Genomic DNA, 15,742 nt, shown 5'->3' on the forward strand with positions numbered 1-15,742 from the left:
GAGAGAGAGAGAAAGGCGTTAACCCGCGAACGAATCGCATGTCGTTTCATAAAAATTTCATCGCGAGCAATTAGGGAATTCACTGAAGTAAGGGGTCCACTTTCTTGCGAAACAATGTTTTCCAATTAAATGGGAAGTAACACGCGAAACATGGGGGGCGGGAGGAAAAAGAGGAGAGTATAACATCGCGGGGTGTTAAACGTATCGTTCCACGGGAATGAAATTTTAAACTTTAATCGCGGGATTAACCGCGTATTTCATAGTCACAGCTTTTCCACCAGCCACGCCAAATTACTTGTTTTTCTCCGAATTCTCCGCCGAGTTCCGCCGCGTTTCGAACGAAGCAGGAGAGAGAGTGGAACGCACACGATCGCGTTCCCTCGGCGCGGCGGCGAACGTCCGACTCAGAAACGTGGTATCCGTTTTCAATTGGAAGGAACGCGATGGATGGCGGTGGGACGATGGAACGTAGGGAGAATTTCGGGCATCTCTCGTGTCTTTATTAAGGCGGCTCATCTATAATTCACAGGACGGCATGACAGCGGCGGACTTACCGGTCCGCATAAACACACGGCATCTCGGTGCAGAGGGCCATGCACGCCGGTGTGTGGCACGCATTGCGGTTGTCAGCTCTAGTCAACGTGTAATTTACTATCCTGTCCCGGTTCGATGCAGATGCGCCCTCCTGGACCGCCAAGCCCTGTCCGCCAGCCTGGACGTCGGCGTTAACGGCTGCGAGAACGCGAGCATCGTGCCACCGGTGCTCCCGTTGTTGCCAGTTACGATCCAAGCGATACGTCCACCTACCGCCGCATTTGGAACCGGGTCACCGCAAGATCCCCATAAACCAAGCGTTACATCCTGCTCTCGAACCCAACTTTCCACCCTCTCCTCACTCGATAAACTTTCCTTCCGTTTTTACTTTCGAAAAGCGATCGATCCCGCTTGAAAATCGACACCTCGCGAGAGAATTGATTTTACGACTTGGCTGCAACTTGGCGAGTTTTATTTATCATGTTTAAGGAAGAGATGGTAACTAGTGTTACACCGTTACTTGCGTTACACCGTGTATTCGATTATCCTCCAATTTCGCGATAACGATATTGAGACAACGAAGAATACGAAGATATACACATACATATATGTATGTATAAATAACGATAGAAGATAACGCGTTTCTTCTCGCGTTTCCAACGGCATCCAGTTGTTTGCCTATCCATCCGTTCCACCCTCTATCCTCCTCCACCACCTCCGGATTTTCATCCGGATTTTTCTTCTCTTTTCCCGGTGAAGCGGCGCTCGGTTGAAATGTCGTTTGCTTTGCAAACTGGTCCCTTACATTCGTAACCGTTCGTTATCGTTAGTTCCGCTTGGCAAGGCGCGTTCGCAGCGGGTAAACACGTACGCGGTGTACGCGGAGGTGTACATAAGCGTGGTGGAAGCTCTCGAAGAGGAGGGGGGGACATGGAGGGAAGGAATGACAGGGAAGTTTGAGAGCGGATTTCGGAAGGAAGGTGTGGCCGTTTCGACTTCTCTCTCTCTCTCTCTCTCTCTCTCTCTCTCTCTCTCTCTCTCTCTCTCTCTCTCCATCTTTCTCGTTCGTTACCTTTGCCGAGAGCCGAGTCGTGTTTACGAGCGCGAATAACGAACGGTGCACCCGCAACTTTTTGTCGCTGTTTCCTTTCCATCTTTTTTTTATCCATTTGCCCCGTTCCATTCGCCCCGCACGCCCTCCACCCATCCTGCCACCGATGATATCTCGCGCCCCGGCAACGCTACGTGCACTCTCTCGGCCATTGGCGCATTAACATTGGCGGGAGCACACACACGCGCGCGCGCAAAGAGGTTATTTATACGCTATCGTTACACAACTTGCCGATGCCCGTTAGCGTTTTCACTTTTGTTCGCCCAGATATCGGATTTACCTGAGCTTATTTCGAGCTACGATCCTGGAAGCGCGTTATTATTACAGGGTCGGTTGTGTTTCGGTTCGAACACGAGCTCGATGGTGCGCAAGTTTCGTGGAAAAATATCGGTTTCCGGGAAGAGTTGATATTATTCCATCGTTCGCGCTGGGGAATTATCTTGAGGGGGATAAAAATCGTGAAATCTATTGGTCGGTGTTCGAGCGCGATCGAACGTATCGCGAATATCGTATCGGGGGGAAAGATTCGTAATAACGAAAGTGGAATGAATACGAAGGTATCCGTACACGGTTGCCAATTTTCGTGCATCGATGTATCCGTGAAAGGAGCGATCGGAGCGGTGGATAGACGTAATGAATAGCTCGGATGGGAATATATCGGGTCAGGCGCGGGTTCCAGCGGAAGATAGTTGCAGTTGGATGTAGGTATGGGTGCAATCAGCGCGATGATAACCGGTATTACCGCGTCAACCCGACCCATCCCGCGGATCTTGGGTGGCGTGATTCCCCTCCGGCTTCTATTCGCGACTGGGGGCCAAAGCGGCTAGTGTGACGCATATGATGTATCCCCCTCCCCTCCGTGTTATTTATTTCGCGGAAACGACGATCGTGGAACACGCAGCCGTGAAATAGAAATCAGGCCGTCGATCCCTGAATATTCACGCCTTTGGTTTTTGATTTGGGCGCGGCCATCAATCGTGGAAACGATGCGGAGTGATTAATTTTGCCGGAACCTCGCGCCCGCGTGAAACGCCGCGCCGCGTCGCGCACAATTCCTGTCGATCACGGAACGGGCTGAACGTCCCTTGTCAATCGCTACTTCATTGAATATGTTTAATAGCCGACAGTCATTGCCAATTGATTGTTATGCGGTTCAATTTGACGAATTTGTCTGTGAAATCTTTGTCTCCGCTTTGGTTACGATTATTCGTTAAATCTATGAATATTAATATATTCGTTCCAGGCAGATATCACGTTTAATTAACTCGGTTATATCGTATACCGTGAATTATTTATCCCATCTTTCCATACGTGTATAATATTAATGCGAAAATTTTAATCGGATCGGAAACAACGTTTAGAATAAACGTGCCACTCGTACGGGCGATCGTTGCTAAATAACACGTATGTAAATTTTGTCGAATCGAATGAATCTGTGAAAAAAATAAAAGTAAAAGTATATCATGATATCGCGATGAACGCGATGAACGATCCTTTAAAGAGAATCTGTTAAAAAAAAAAAAAAGGAAAAAAAGTATCCCCTTTAAAAAGCGAGGGATAACAATTTTCGGCGGTACGAATGCGTATAAACCCCCTCCCCTTTATATTTCATTCCCTTTCGCGATATCGTTAGAAAAAAAAAAAAAGAAAAAAGAAAAAAAAAATGTCTCTCCATCCCAGAACGCGGAATTTTTTAGGTGGCCATCTTCTTTACACTTTATATCGGCGCTTACAGTGTCGCGTTAAATTCGAAGAACGATATATAGAAGGTTGAATAAGTATTACAGCGGGAAAAACAGTGACAGTTGGAAAAGTTCTCGAGTGAATGGTTTCGTTACGAAGTTCGTAACGTCGCAACGTTTGTCTTTCTCTTACCAATCCCTTCCCTCGCCGCTCCCGCTATCCTTCTTTCCCCTGTCCGTCCCTTCTCTCGCTTTGAACGTAATATTTCCGCCTATTCCCGTTTCCACGCGTTCGCGATCCGAGCTCGGTGTATATAAGCGCGAGTCCATTTTCCACGTCTCTCGAAAGTAATACGAGATTCTCCTCTCCCCTCTCCTCTCGCCCCTCGCGGCACGCACCCTATTTATTTCCGTGCGAATACCAAGAGGCGGAAATAATGATTTTAATAATACCGGAAACCCAGCGCGAGCGAGTGAGGATTTTCCTCGATTACATCGGGCCCCATTGTTTCAAAAAAAGGAACTGGCGCGCGCGTTTTCAACATATGAGAACCATTAAATAAAATTTCACCGCGTCTGGCTCGCGAGGCGGAATAAAAAGCGTTCCCGTCCATCGGGACGATCCATTTCCATTTTCCAACCTTTCCAATACTAAAATGCGTTTTATTCTCCATTGGAATTCCACTGATTTGTTTCACCCAAAAGTATTCGAGCCGCATATTTAATTATTCGCTCGGATTGCTTGTAACGCCATTTTCAATGTATTCATCCTCCATTTTATATATATATATATATATGTATATTTTTTTTACATCAGTAATATTCATTTCCCAATGGCGGACACGGTAAATTGTTGATCCGTTAGTAATTCGATCTTTATTAAAATACCGGCCGTTAACATCGAGATAAAAAATTTATCCCATCTACGAATTTGATTGCTCGAACGAATTATTTCCCATGCACGCGCGTTATTTTTATTTTTTTTTTCTCCTTCCCCCTGCTCGTAAAATATATTTACTCGCCGTCGACGAGATTTCACGCAGGGTTTTTTTTCTTTCTTTCTTTCTTTTTTTCTTTTTACCATCCTTGTTCTCTCGCCATATTTTCGAGAGGTATAAATAGACGCTTTCGACCTTATTTCCTCCCATTCGTCATATGGCTACGTTTTGATGAAAGTTTAGGGAATTGTATACGGTTCTCGTAAACTGGAGCCTCTTAGGGTTAAGCAAACCTCGCGTTTTCCACTTAGTAGGACAGATCATATGGCAGAATTCCCACGAGTTACTCTTTTACGTCACACGCCTCGTTTCTCTTTCTTCCTTCGTTCCTCCAGTCGCTTATTTAACGGAATAATACGTTCCCGCGTCCCACGCGTTTTTTTCTCAACCACCTTAATCCCCACCTCCCATTATCGCCACTCCTCTCGTAAACACCGCCACTTTTCCTCGAATTACGAATTCGCTTGGCCGGTTCGATGGAAATGATCCAATTACGTTAATTGCGATACATTGCACGTAACGCGACTTTCTCCTATTTGCACGTAACGTGACTCTAAAAACCGGTTAGATTCGTTCCGGTTTTTATTAGTGAGAGAGAGAGAAAGAAAGAGAGAGAGAGATGAAAAGTTGCAAGGACGGTGCCCTGTTTCCGGATACGGAGATGATGTCTCGGACCGAAGGGTATAAGAGCAACGGTAGGGAGGCAGGATGGGTTTGAGGTGGGAGAGGAAGTTGCTGGACCATGTCGACTGGTTCCCAAGCCAGCCGAAGTGGACCTATCGACTCGAAACGAGTGTGCTCGACGTTAAAATCCCGGTCGCTGCTCCCGTTTCTCAGCAGCCTCTCTCTCTCCCCCCTCTTCCCTCTATCACCCCGCCTCCTTCCATCGTCATCGCTCTCTTGCTTCCCCATCCCTCTCTCGTGCCCGACCTCCCCTCTCTCCACCGATCCTCTGCCCGTCTTTCTCTCTAGTCCCGTTCATTCGTCCGTTCGTTTGTATTGGACGTAAACGATGCAATGGGTGGACACGGTCCGGCAAATCCGAAATCCCCTTTTCCTCCGATATAAAGCTTTACCCTCTCCTCTTCCTCATCCTCCTCCTCCTCCTCCCCACTTTTTCGGCCTCGTCCTTCCGTTGAGCAGCGCGACTTCGCGCCAATACTTTCTGCGAACAAACCAGCCGGCACAAGTGAAATCGACTTGTCGTAGTATTTTCAAGGATCCGGACGAATCACTCGGAAATCGAACGTTCGAATATTGGTGTTGCGTTTTGTTATCATTTTTTTCTTTTTTCCAATCGTCCACCGGCCATTATCAATTATGGCTCGACGATTATCGGATGGGGAGAGAGGGAGAAAGGGAGGAGACCGGATTCGAAGCGAGTAACGTTTCATCGCTTAGCCATTTTCAAGAACGATACGATTGATCGTGCCAGAGATGGAATAAAGCGTTATTCGTTGAACAGCTACGTTTCGTATCGAAGACTTATTATACTATTATGAAAACGTTTATCCGAAATGTAAATGAAACGTATGCTTGAATTTGTGGTGAGAAATGTCATTAAGCGAGAAATTTGCGTATCGTTGATTATTCCGTGATTAATTACCGAGAAAGTCGGGGTTGGAAATACGGGGCCAAGAGAGAGAGAGAGAGAGAGAGAGAGAGAGGGAGAGAGAGGGAGAGAGAGTACGAATAATATTTTGTACCGGAGGAAAGTAGGGTAAAGCTTGGGTACCTAAAATATTCTTCGTACTGACAAAAAGTAAGGGCGCAAAAAGAACATTGAACAGCGGTGCGAGTCTTAGATGGTACTCGTGCAATCATGAAAATGCGAAAAACTTTTCGTTTAAAAAAAAAAAATTATTTTAAATCGTCGAAGAAGGGAAGGTTTGTAAATTACAAGGTTCGTGGATTTTTTTTTCAAAATTAATTAAACGTTAAACATTACACACTTATAGTTGTCGATCGCCAAATTAATTGAAAGATAATAATTATTTGATCAATTTCGATAGGCTTTACCCTATACCTCCTCCATATAAATATATATATATATATATATATTGAACGTTAAAGAGATAATCAAACGTGTATTCTGAAATGAATTTAGATAATGGCGAGACAAGATAGTCGATAGGGATGACGTGATTCAGCACGGAAGTGACAATATTATTCTGTTTCAGGGTGTGACGGGCGACCGGCTGGCCGGGGGCGCCGCACACCTCCTCCATCTCTTCTTCTTCTTGCCACGACCACAACACACAATGTAACAACAACTACCACTACTACTAGAGTCGTCCGCGTGAACCACGTTCTCAATGTACTCGATGTGGTACGTTACCATACCCCTACTCGGTGTCTCTGAAAGATATGCCATCCTTATTAAGTTTTAACGTGTTTCACTTTTTTACGTTGTCGTTGCCTCACAGTTAGTGTTCCTCAGTGTTTTTTTTTAACGAGAAACTCGGTGTCACGAGAACCAACAAACAAAATTATTATTACGCCCTCGCTGTGCGTGTACGACGCACGTGTGGCGAAGAGAGTGCGCTGCGATCGGGAGCCGAGACACGAGCATTAAATTAACTATCAAGTAAAACGTTGTACGCGGTCCGTTTCGATACGAAGCTTTCGTAGCTCGGTTTATAATTAACCTATTCTTCCATTACCTGACAACTACATGCCTCGTATAAAAACAAATTTTCGTTCGCGGTATATTCATTCCCCTTGATTAAACCGCCCCGTCGAATTTCAGTTTTCATGCAAATCGAGCTTTAATTAAATCGAACAATTTCACTGTTGTTTAACTATTTTATTTATTTTTTTTTTAAAGATATCCTCCCTGGCCGGTGGTTCATACATCCTGACTTAGTTTTTCCTTTTCTTTTGATTATTTTTTGATTATTTGAAAGAAAGATTGCCAGATCATCCGTTTTGCGATACCGCGAATCGGGATACGATTCGCGAGATAAATTTTACACGTGGAAGCAGTGGCATTCTTCGCGCACACGTACGTATAAATACACCAATCAACATATTTTGTATATATTCTATATTCTATATCTATATATGATATATATATATATATATTCGCTGAGTTCCGTTACAATGTGACTTGTGGTTGGTTTAGTTTCGTTGGTTTATCGGTGTTCGATGTTGGCTGCTATTGTTGGTTGTTAGGTGTTTAGTGGTCACTCTGTGTTGGTGCTCACCCTATCGACTCCTTCCTTGTACCCGCAACCCCGACAACCTGCACCCCCTTTCTCCGACAACCCGAATCCCAAACTTGATGTTAGAAGTTACAATGTCAAGCTTGTCTCCTGCCACGAGCAATCTTATTCGCCAACGGAAAGATCCGGCAGCGTTATTAACGGTGTACCAAATATACGGTAAGATTTCTTTTTTTTTTTTTGGACAATCTGTTATTCCAGACAGCATGTTGTTGTTACCGATAAAAAAAGGAGGAAAAAACTAACAAGGGGAATTTTTAACACTGTAAAGATTCTTATTTGTTTAAAATCTTGCAGGTTTGTAAAGTATTTGAAGTAAAAATGTTAGGCTAATTTTATCTTTCGCTATAATATAAAATGTACAAGTAAGTTTTTTCAGAAAGAAGGGCATACCTCAGCTTGAAAATTATAATAAATTATAGAAAGAATTGTAAAAAAAAAGCGAATTTTTAGAGTGATGCTTTTAATCTGAAGAATTCTCTAAGCGAGGATAAAAATTTATTTGATGTTGGTTTCTTACAAATCTGCAAGTTTAATGATGATAAGGTAGAATTTGTGGGGTATCGATGTTCCCTTGTGAGCAAATGTCGCATGATGAAAATCCCTGGTTAATCAAGAAGGAGCATTTCATTTATGTAAATGTTTACTAATCGGCTATTCTGATTCGTTGATTACATTCGTTGATGACATTTCGGTAGGAGATTGTTCTTTAAGCTATACATAGAACGTCAATGGAGTGTTTATACGATGGTAAAGCATGTTCGTGGTCTGTGAACGTTTTTTTTTTTTAGTCTCCTTTACCAAAATTATGAAACTAATTTGCAATTATAATGCAGAGATTAATTATAAACGATACAGGTTTTAATTGTGTCGTGTGATCCTCTTCGAACAAAAAAAAAGTATATGTATATATTTTTCTAGATAATTAAATGTACGTACTATGTATGAAAAAATTAATATTCCGTTTATATTTCCTTTACAGTTTTAAGAATGGATTCGCTTCGATCGATAAACCATCCGTTTATTATATAAAGGAATTCGTGGGAACGCGTACGAATGTATAGAAAATTGATATAGAAACCGAAGGAGAGGCACGTTTCGCTTCGTTGTGGAATTTAAATATTTTTGAAGAATGGAAGCCCAATGATTTTTATGCAGCGCGCGTAAAGGTCTCCCTTACGGAATACCGTGTTTCTAGACCAGGAAGGCGTTACTGAAAAATGGCCGGTATTTGATTAGCAGTGGTACGGATCGTTTGTATTTCATCGGATCAAATCGAAATTTATTTTAAGAATTTTTTCCAATGGAACGGTTGGTGTTGCAACGGGATGCAACGGGAATATCTTTTAATTACGATGAGAAATATTCTTACCGTTCGGGATAACGTTAATTATCGAGCGAAATCCATGAATCGATGAGCATGTGCAAACGGGCACAATTTATTCCTGCCTATTTGCGCAATAAATATTGATACTAGAATTTCTTTTTTTTTTTTTTTCAACCGAGCTCGCTAATTAAGTTTCGTGGGCAGCGATAGGTTGTTATCACGCTTTTAATGGGTTTGGAAAACGATCGCTGTTTACGATCCAGCAAGGGGGGGAAATCTGTGGTCAAAGAGCTTGAATTCTTAATAAGAACCGACCGAAAAAACGGAAAATACTCTGCTCATTTACTACGCTTTAGGTAAAACAATTACGCGAGTGGACAATGAAAAAAAAAAAAAAAAAGAATTTTTAACTGGACGAAAATTCTTCGATTATTTCGAATATTGAAATTTACATATCTATCAAAGAACGTTTATACATGAAAATGATTATAATCATTATAGATGGAGTCTTTTCTCGATTTTAAAAAAATGATCAATTACAACGTTCAAGAATTAAGAATGATCAAAAATATCGATCTACGTTCAATTGTTTAATTGAAAACCAGACTCGACGCGATTCAGAGAAAATCCTACGTACGTACGTGTCTTCTGCTCTATATCACTTACGTGCATTTAAGTCTAATCGTGTAAAACCATAATCTCGATCCGCGTTCCAATTCCATTGGAAGTGTCGAGCGACATTTTACCCTATAGAATCGTGCTGGGATGGGAAGAAACGTGGAAAGGAAAGAGAGGACGTCATGCTGCTCAAGAACGTTTCGATGTATGTGAGAAAGAAAGTGTAGACCGAAGGAACATTTATTTGCTGGCAGGAATCCTCCGCAGTTTTTCAACCAGACCATGTGGAGTTTTGCAAAAGGCAATTCGATTTCAAACCCATTCGGACAATATTAAAAGGTAATTGGATTTCGACCTGGCTAGTTGTTGCCAGTGTGCACGCTCGATCCCAGACTGGCAACGGGGATGGGGGACAGAGTAAATGGTGTAAGGGGTGTCGGGATTGGTAGAAAGAGGAAGATAAAAGTAGGGAGCCTGTACGCGTGTTCGCAGACCAGAATAATGGATAGTCGTTAAATTTAATTGGCACATAATTATCGGGAGTTCCGGCACCAAGCAGATCGTTGCACGCCACCGATCGCCGTAATCCCGTTACTTTGGCTTAATATCGAGAAATATAAAAAGCACCGTCCATTCTATATCGTCCGTCATCGAACGGTGAAAAACTCTATTTTCAAACCTGGGTCGATTTAATCAATCCTACGTGACTCTTATACAAATATAAAGACGTACAAGTAAAGCAGCTATCGCTTAAATTCACAATGGAGCTTTGACTTTTTTGCGTGAAAAGCGCGAGGAAAAACTTTAGTATCAGAGAACAGTCAGGATATATATAAAATATAAAACGTACCATTGAAATCACTTTTCGATTCATCCCGATATCTCGATCGGTTATCGAGATATGAGCGTTAAAAGTTTCCATAGCATTTAAAAATCGTTTTTCCAAGAATTGCGTCTCTCAGTTATCTAGAATTTAAGATAGGTCAGTGGAAACGAAAAGCCCGAGCGACAAGAACGTAACGAGTGATTGAAAATCACTATTTTCTTTGCACGATGATATCTCGGGAATCGGAAATTATACAGATATAAATGAAAAAGCATTTTAAAGGGCAAGATTCCGCGCTTCCAACGATCTTTCATCCATTGGCCAAAAGTTATTATCTTCGGAATTATAACGGCCTAAAGTTTTTCCAATTTTAATAGAATTTCTAAAATGTGTTGGGCGATCTAAGTGCGCGACAAAAACATAATAAATGAATAAAAATTAACTTTTCTTTACACGATGATATCTCGGGAACCGCAAATCGGTATAACTGAAAAAGCATTTTATCAGGGCTTCTGATGATCATTTATTTATTGACCGGAAGTCACTATTTTCAAAATTATGGCTTTTAATTTTTTCTAATAATTTTTCTAATAATTTTAATAGGAGAATAAATCGGTGAGAAGCAAGCGAGTACTCAAGAAGAATGAAGATAGTAAAAGACTAAAAAGTATTTCTCTTTATACGATAATATCTCAGGATCAGGAAGTCGTACCAAGATAAGTAAAAAAGCATTCTTAAAGAACAAGTTTCTGCGCTTTTAATGATGGTCATTTGTTGTACAAAAGTCACTATTTTTTTAAAAACTTACCTAATTTCAATAAAGTTCAATTGAATTTTAAGATAAATTACGCGACAGATATATTTATTCCTAGAAAAATATTTTTTAAATTCCTCGTCGAGTATTCCGCTCGAGACACGTACATAAAGTTGCAAATGGTGTGTAATACTTGATCTCACTTTCGTCTTCCGAGGAAACGTGGGGCTTTTTTGGCGAGAAAGAATCTGAATAATACAACGATCACGCGACCAAGCAACAAGACCGAGGGAAAAAAAGGCATTAAGGGAGATGAAGTTAGAACGGAAAAAGGAACCAGAGAGATGCAAGGTGGAAATCTATGAATGTGTCCCATCTCTTTAGGAAATATCTTTAGGAACTTTCTTTTTATTCTTGCAAAGGACGAAAACGCTCGAGTGGAAGGGACGCGCTCGTTCGAAACGTCTAAATAACGCGTGTGTGATCGGATCGGTAAATTAATTTATGAATCAATTAGGACAGCCGCGTTTAGATAGAGTTTATCGGCCGCTTCCGCGTTCGTAGGTAGCGAGCAACAGAGCAACCTCGGCGCGGTTAACGGCGAGGGTGATACGGTATACACGATATAACTACGATATCGGGGTGCACCAATAAATAAGCGGGCCGATACCATCTTTCATTTCGATAATTATTATTCGGCACGGTGTTAATTAATTAAACACGGAGAAGCAGTACGGTTGGGTAACAGGCGTGCTCAACTCGGAATGGAGTGCTCGAATAGACGACTCTGGCGCGCGCATAGTCACGATCGCACCAGGTGATAACTCCTCGGGCTCTCCGGCTAATTACCGGATGAAAGAGCTATCTGGTGACTGTCGTCAAAGCCTCTGGTGAAACCTGGTAAATGCACCTGCCGCGCCATTGTGATATTTTAACGCGGGTGTACGCAGCGGTTTGCACGGCAACTCGGGTTTTTGATGTATCTAATTTTCATTCCGGTTCCGACATTTTCGGTTCCGGCAAGCGTGCACGCGCGCCTACGTGATCACGAATGGGCCCCTGCTCGTTTTAACGACATTGCCAAATATTCGTCGCGGAAACGGGCGCGGAACTCGTGAAAAACGGGACGTCGTCGCTCCCTCCCACCCTTCTCAGCCGCCTATTTAACCTTTTTTATTATCGTTCCTACGTTTACACGGTTTCGCCGAGACACGATATATTTCGTTCCTCGATTCTTCGATGGGTAAATAAAGAGTCGACGACCCCGAGTCGAATTAAAAAAAAAAAAAAAAAAAAAGATGAGGAGAGAAAGAAAACGTCCCCTCCTCCGAATATTAGCTTTCATAATCAGTTTCCAGAATTTGTTTGGGATAAGAGAAATCGGGGATTACGATGATATCGAGATACCATATCTCACGGGGAATATGGATCCTGTCCGGATAAATGGACGATGGAGAATTTACCGCGGTACGTTCTTTCGGATAATAAAACGTTCAAATTATCTTTCGTATCTACGGGGGAATTCTCGTTTCCCGTAGCCGAAGCATACGTGACATCGGCGAGAAGTAAATGTCAGGATCACGAAAGTCCAAGCAATTCGGACGGGAGCCAACCGAGAGAGAGGAACCGGTATAATTTATTAATTTAATGCGTGCCTTTTTGGGTCACAATCGTATCTGGGTGAGAGGGCGTTGGCATTTTTCCCAAGCGACAGGAAAAAATAATATCTCTCTTTTTCTACGTGTCGTGTCTCGCGGAGATGTACGATCCGGAGAAGTAACGCCGGAGCCTGTTATACACAGTTAACGGTCGAAAAACAAGTAAATAACAACCGTAATCATGTGTTACCGAGTGACTAAGAAACATTTTCGAATTTCCAACGATTCTAACCTATAAATATCCCGGTGATATATTCAACGAAACTGTGAAAATATCGTAGAAAAGAACGAAATGGAAAGGAACGAAATACATACATATATACACATATATATATATATATATATAAAAAGGGAAGAAAGTCGAAGCACAAGGTTGTACTCTCGGGTAACGCTTTTATTCAATTTACTCGCTCCTTGCCACCGATCCTCTCTCTTTTTCTCTCTCTCTCTTTCTCGCGTATATTTGCCAGGATTTGATTTACGCATAAAATATTCACCTTGCCCGAGATTTCGTTAGAGTTTCGAAGTTCGGGAACGCGCAGCCGCCGCCAGCTGCTACTGCTACCGCCACTGCTACTGGTGCAATGCAAACAGCCGAAGAAGAGAGGGTCCAAGTAAAAGTAACTAGAGAAACGAAAGTGTACGTTAAGGGTTCGGGAGAACGGTAAGAAAAACGAAGGGAGAGAGAGGAAAAGGGAGAGAGAGAGAGAAATAAGTTCGCGAAAGATTGGAACAATAGAAAAGCGAGGTGACTTTTACGAAAGGATTCCGTGCAGGAGGAGAGGCTCGAGGTGCCTACGGTAGGAAACTTTGCGGAGGCGAAAAAAAGGAGGGGGAACAAAGAAATAGGAACGAAGGAGAGGCGCTGAAGAAATTTCGTGACCTCGATGATACCTTTCTTTTTAATCCCTTTTCTTTTGCTAATCCCGCCTCTTCTCCATCCCCCTCCGTCGCCTCCTTTCCTTCCTTGAATTCGATAAATTCGGGGAGAAACTTTTTTACACAATCGATATCCGAGGGACGAGCTCGAAGGGTAATCAACTCAAGTTCAAGATGCGCTTGATAATAACTTTATACCCTACTTCTTCTTTTCCAACTGTATCATTTGTGTTCCTATCTTTGGCAAAGGTACATTTTTAATTTGATTAAATTTATTCCATTTACTCTTTAGATTACTCTTTAGATTGGAACGAAATTGACCTATTACATCTTTTGCAAAGAAAAATTGTAAGTAGTATCGAGTATTAATTGTTCAACGAGATATAATTGCGAATTGCGGATAATTTCAACGATAAAGTAATTACAATCGAATCAATCGAATTACTCGAATAAGAATTCACGTTCGAATTGCGAAAGCAAGAAAGATATATACACTCCGGTCACATAAAGCGAAACTTTCGTTTATATCGGGGCGCTAGAGCGAAGTGCGAAGACTTTTAGAGGAAAAATGGAAAAACGATATCGGGATAAATTCCAACGGATACAACCCTCCGTGGTTCCATGTTAACCATTATGCGTGGACTTTCTCCTCGTCGTGCTTATATCCGCAGTTTCGCTGTTGCGTGGAAGTTAGAGTCGGAAGATCGGGGAATTTATCCACATCGCTACTCCTTCCGTCCGAAAACTTATCCTAGGATGGCAGGATATGGGGCAGAGGGGACGCGTACACGTGACCATGGCAATATGTTCGATGGCAGGACCGTTAGCTCGCCCTATTGGTTCCGAAGGACCCAAGCTCGAGCTGCTCTCTATTCCATTTATTCCGTATACATAATACATCGTTTTGCGAGCAACCAGGCCCCATTTGGATTCCTGTCGAGCATGTAGGTATTCTTATTTCTACGCTCGATTTAACAGGCTGCGATGGAAACAGCATTTTCGCTGACCTACCTAATCTTATCTATTAGGTCTCGCTCCCTTTGTCTTGCTCGTTAATCTTTGTCTTTATAGGGCACCAACTGTTTACACATTTATACACGTATACAGACGAATAACACGATTATATCGAGAAAGTGTTAAAATATAGACGAGCACGAATCGTAATTACTTTGCATCGCGTTGATATAATACTCTAATTAACGCGAAAGCTATTTCAATCGTTCTCCCGCTTTCCCCCCTCCTCTCCCGCGATACAGTTTAGTGAATATTACTCATCCACGATTACGATCTCTAGATTTCTTGGGGTGTTTAAAAACTGGATTTATGGGAGCAAAAATTCGAGGCAAAGATAAAAGGATTATAAAGGCAACTATGACAACCCCGATGCATTACCACTGTCGCATTAGGAAAATGTATAAATGGAATATAAAGTGTCCTTACTTTTTCTTCGAAATTCTTTCTTCCACTTTCGAATCGTCCACGTGCACAAGAAATATAAAAACTTTTGCGAGCGTTCCAAAGAATGCCACTTGCCTCGAACCAGTCCTAACTTTGATAATTATTGTAACTTTAAATTATTGTGCAACTTGCAAATCCGTATTCGCATAGTTTAGAAATAAATGCATCGTTGCAAACTATCTTCGATTTCTTTTAGCACGATATTCTAAAAAAGTAACATTTAACTCTGTTAACGAAACAATTGCAAATTTCTCGATTTTCCTTCGGAGCGGAAGTTGGATAGCGCCTTTTTTTCTTTTTTTTTTTTCATTGGAAAAGCTGCTTTTCCTCGAACGATCGCCGACCCATCACTTCTGACAGACGTAATACGCATTTGAATCGGGCTCGCATATGAATATGAATGGAATCGGGAGGGGGAGATCGAAAGAGGGTTTAACTCGATGAAATCCATGGCTGCCAGTGTACCAGCCGTCTCTCATACAGGTGCTCTATCGAGTACGTGTCCCGATAATGCGCGGCCCCGAAATATAATCCTCGTCGCGGTAGCGCGCGACGAAAGCTTCGAAAATCGCGCATAGCTTACCCCGGCCTGCTATTTCATGGTACAGGAACCGGCTTTGGACCGCCATAGGGAGGACACACAGGCGGATCCCGGTGAATGGGTTGCCGACGA

General features: G+C 42.4%; 1 protein-coding gene across 28 annotated transcripts in view; it reads left to right on the top strand.

Annotated features, from left to right (window-relative positions):
* The window catches only part of LOC108003954 (CUGBP Elav-like family member 4), a 540,361-nt gene that overhangs the window by 149,071 nt on the left and 375,548 nt on the right, over window positions 1-15,742 (top strand). For 2 of the 28 annotated variants that reach the window (XM_062082780.1, XM_062082790.1), the window contains exon 3: window positions 6,506-6,654. The exons of 25 other annotated variants lie outside the window; for them this stretch is intronic. The gene's annotated coding sequence lies outside the window, so the exon portion shown is untranslated. Of the gene's footprint in view, window positions 1-6,500; window positions 6,655-15,742 lie in introns of those variants that run through there. One more of the 28 variants, XM_062082791.1, reaches the window with a different exon arrangement.

This window comes from Apis cerana, linkage group LG12 (assembly GCF_029169275.1).
Source record: "Apis cerana isolate GH-2021 linkage group LG12, AcerK_1.0, whole genome shotgun sequence".
NCBI classification, from domain to species: domain Eukaryota; kingdom Metazoa; phylum Arthropoda; class Insecta; order Hymenoptera; family Apidae; genus Apis; species Apis cerana.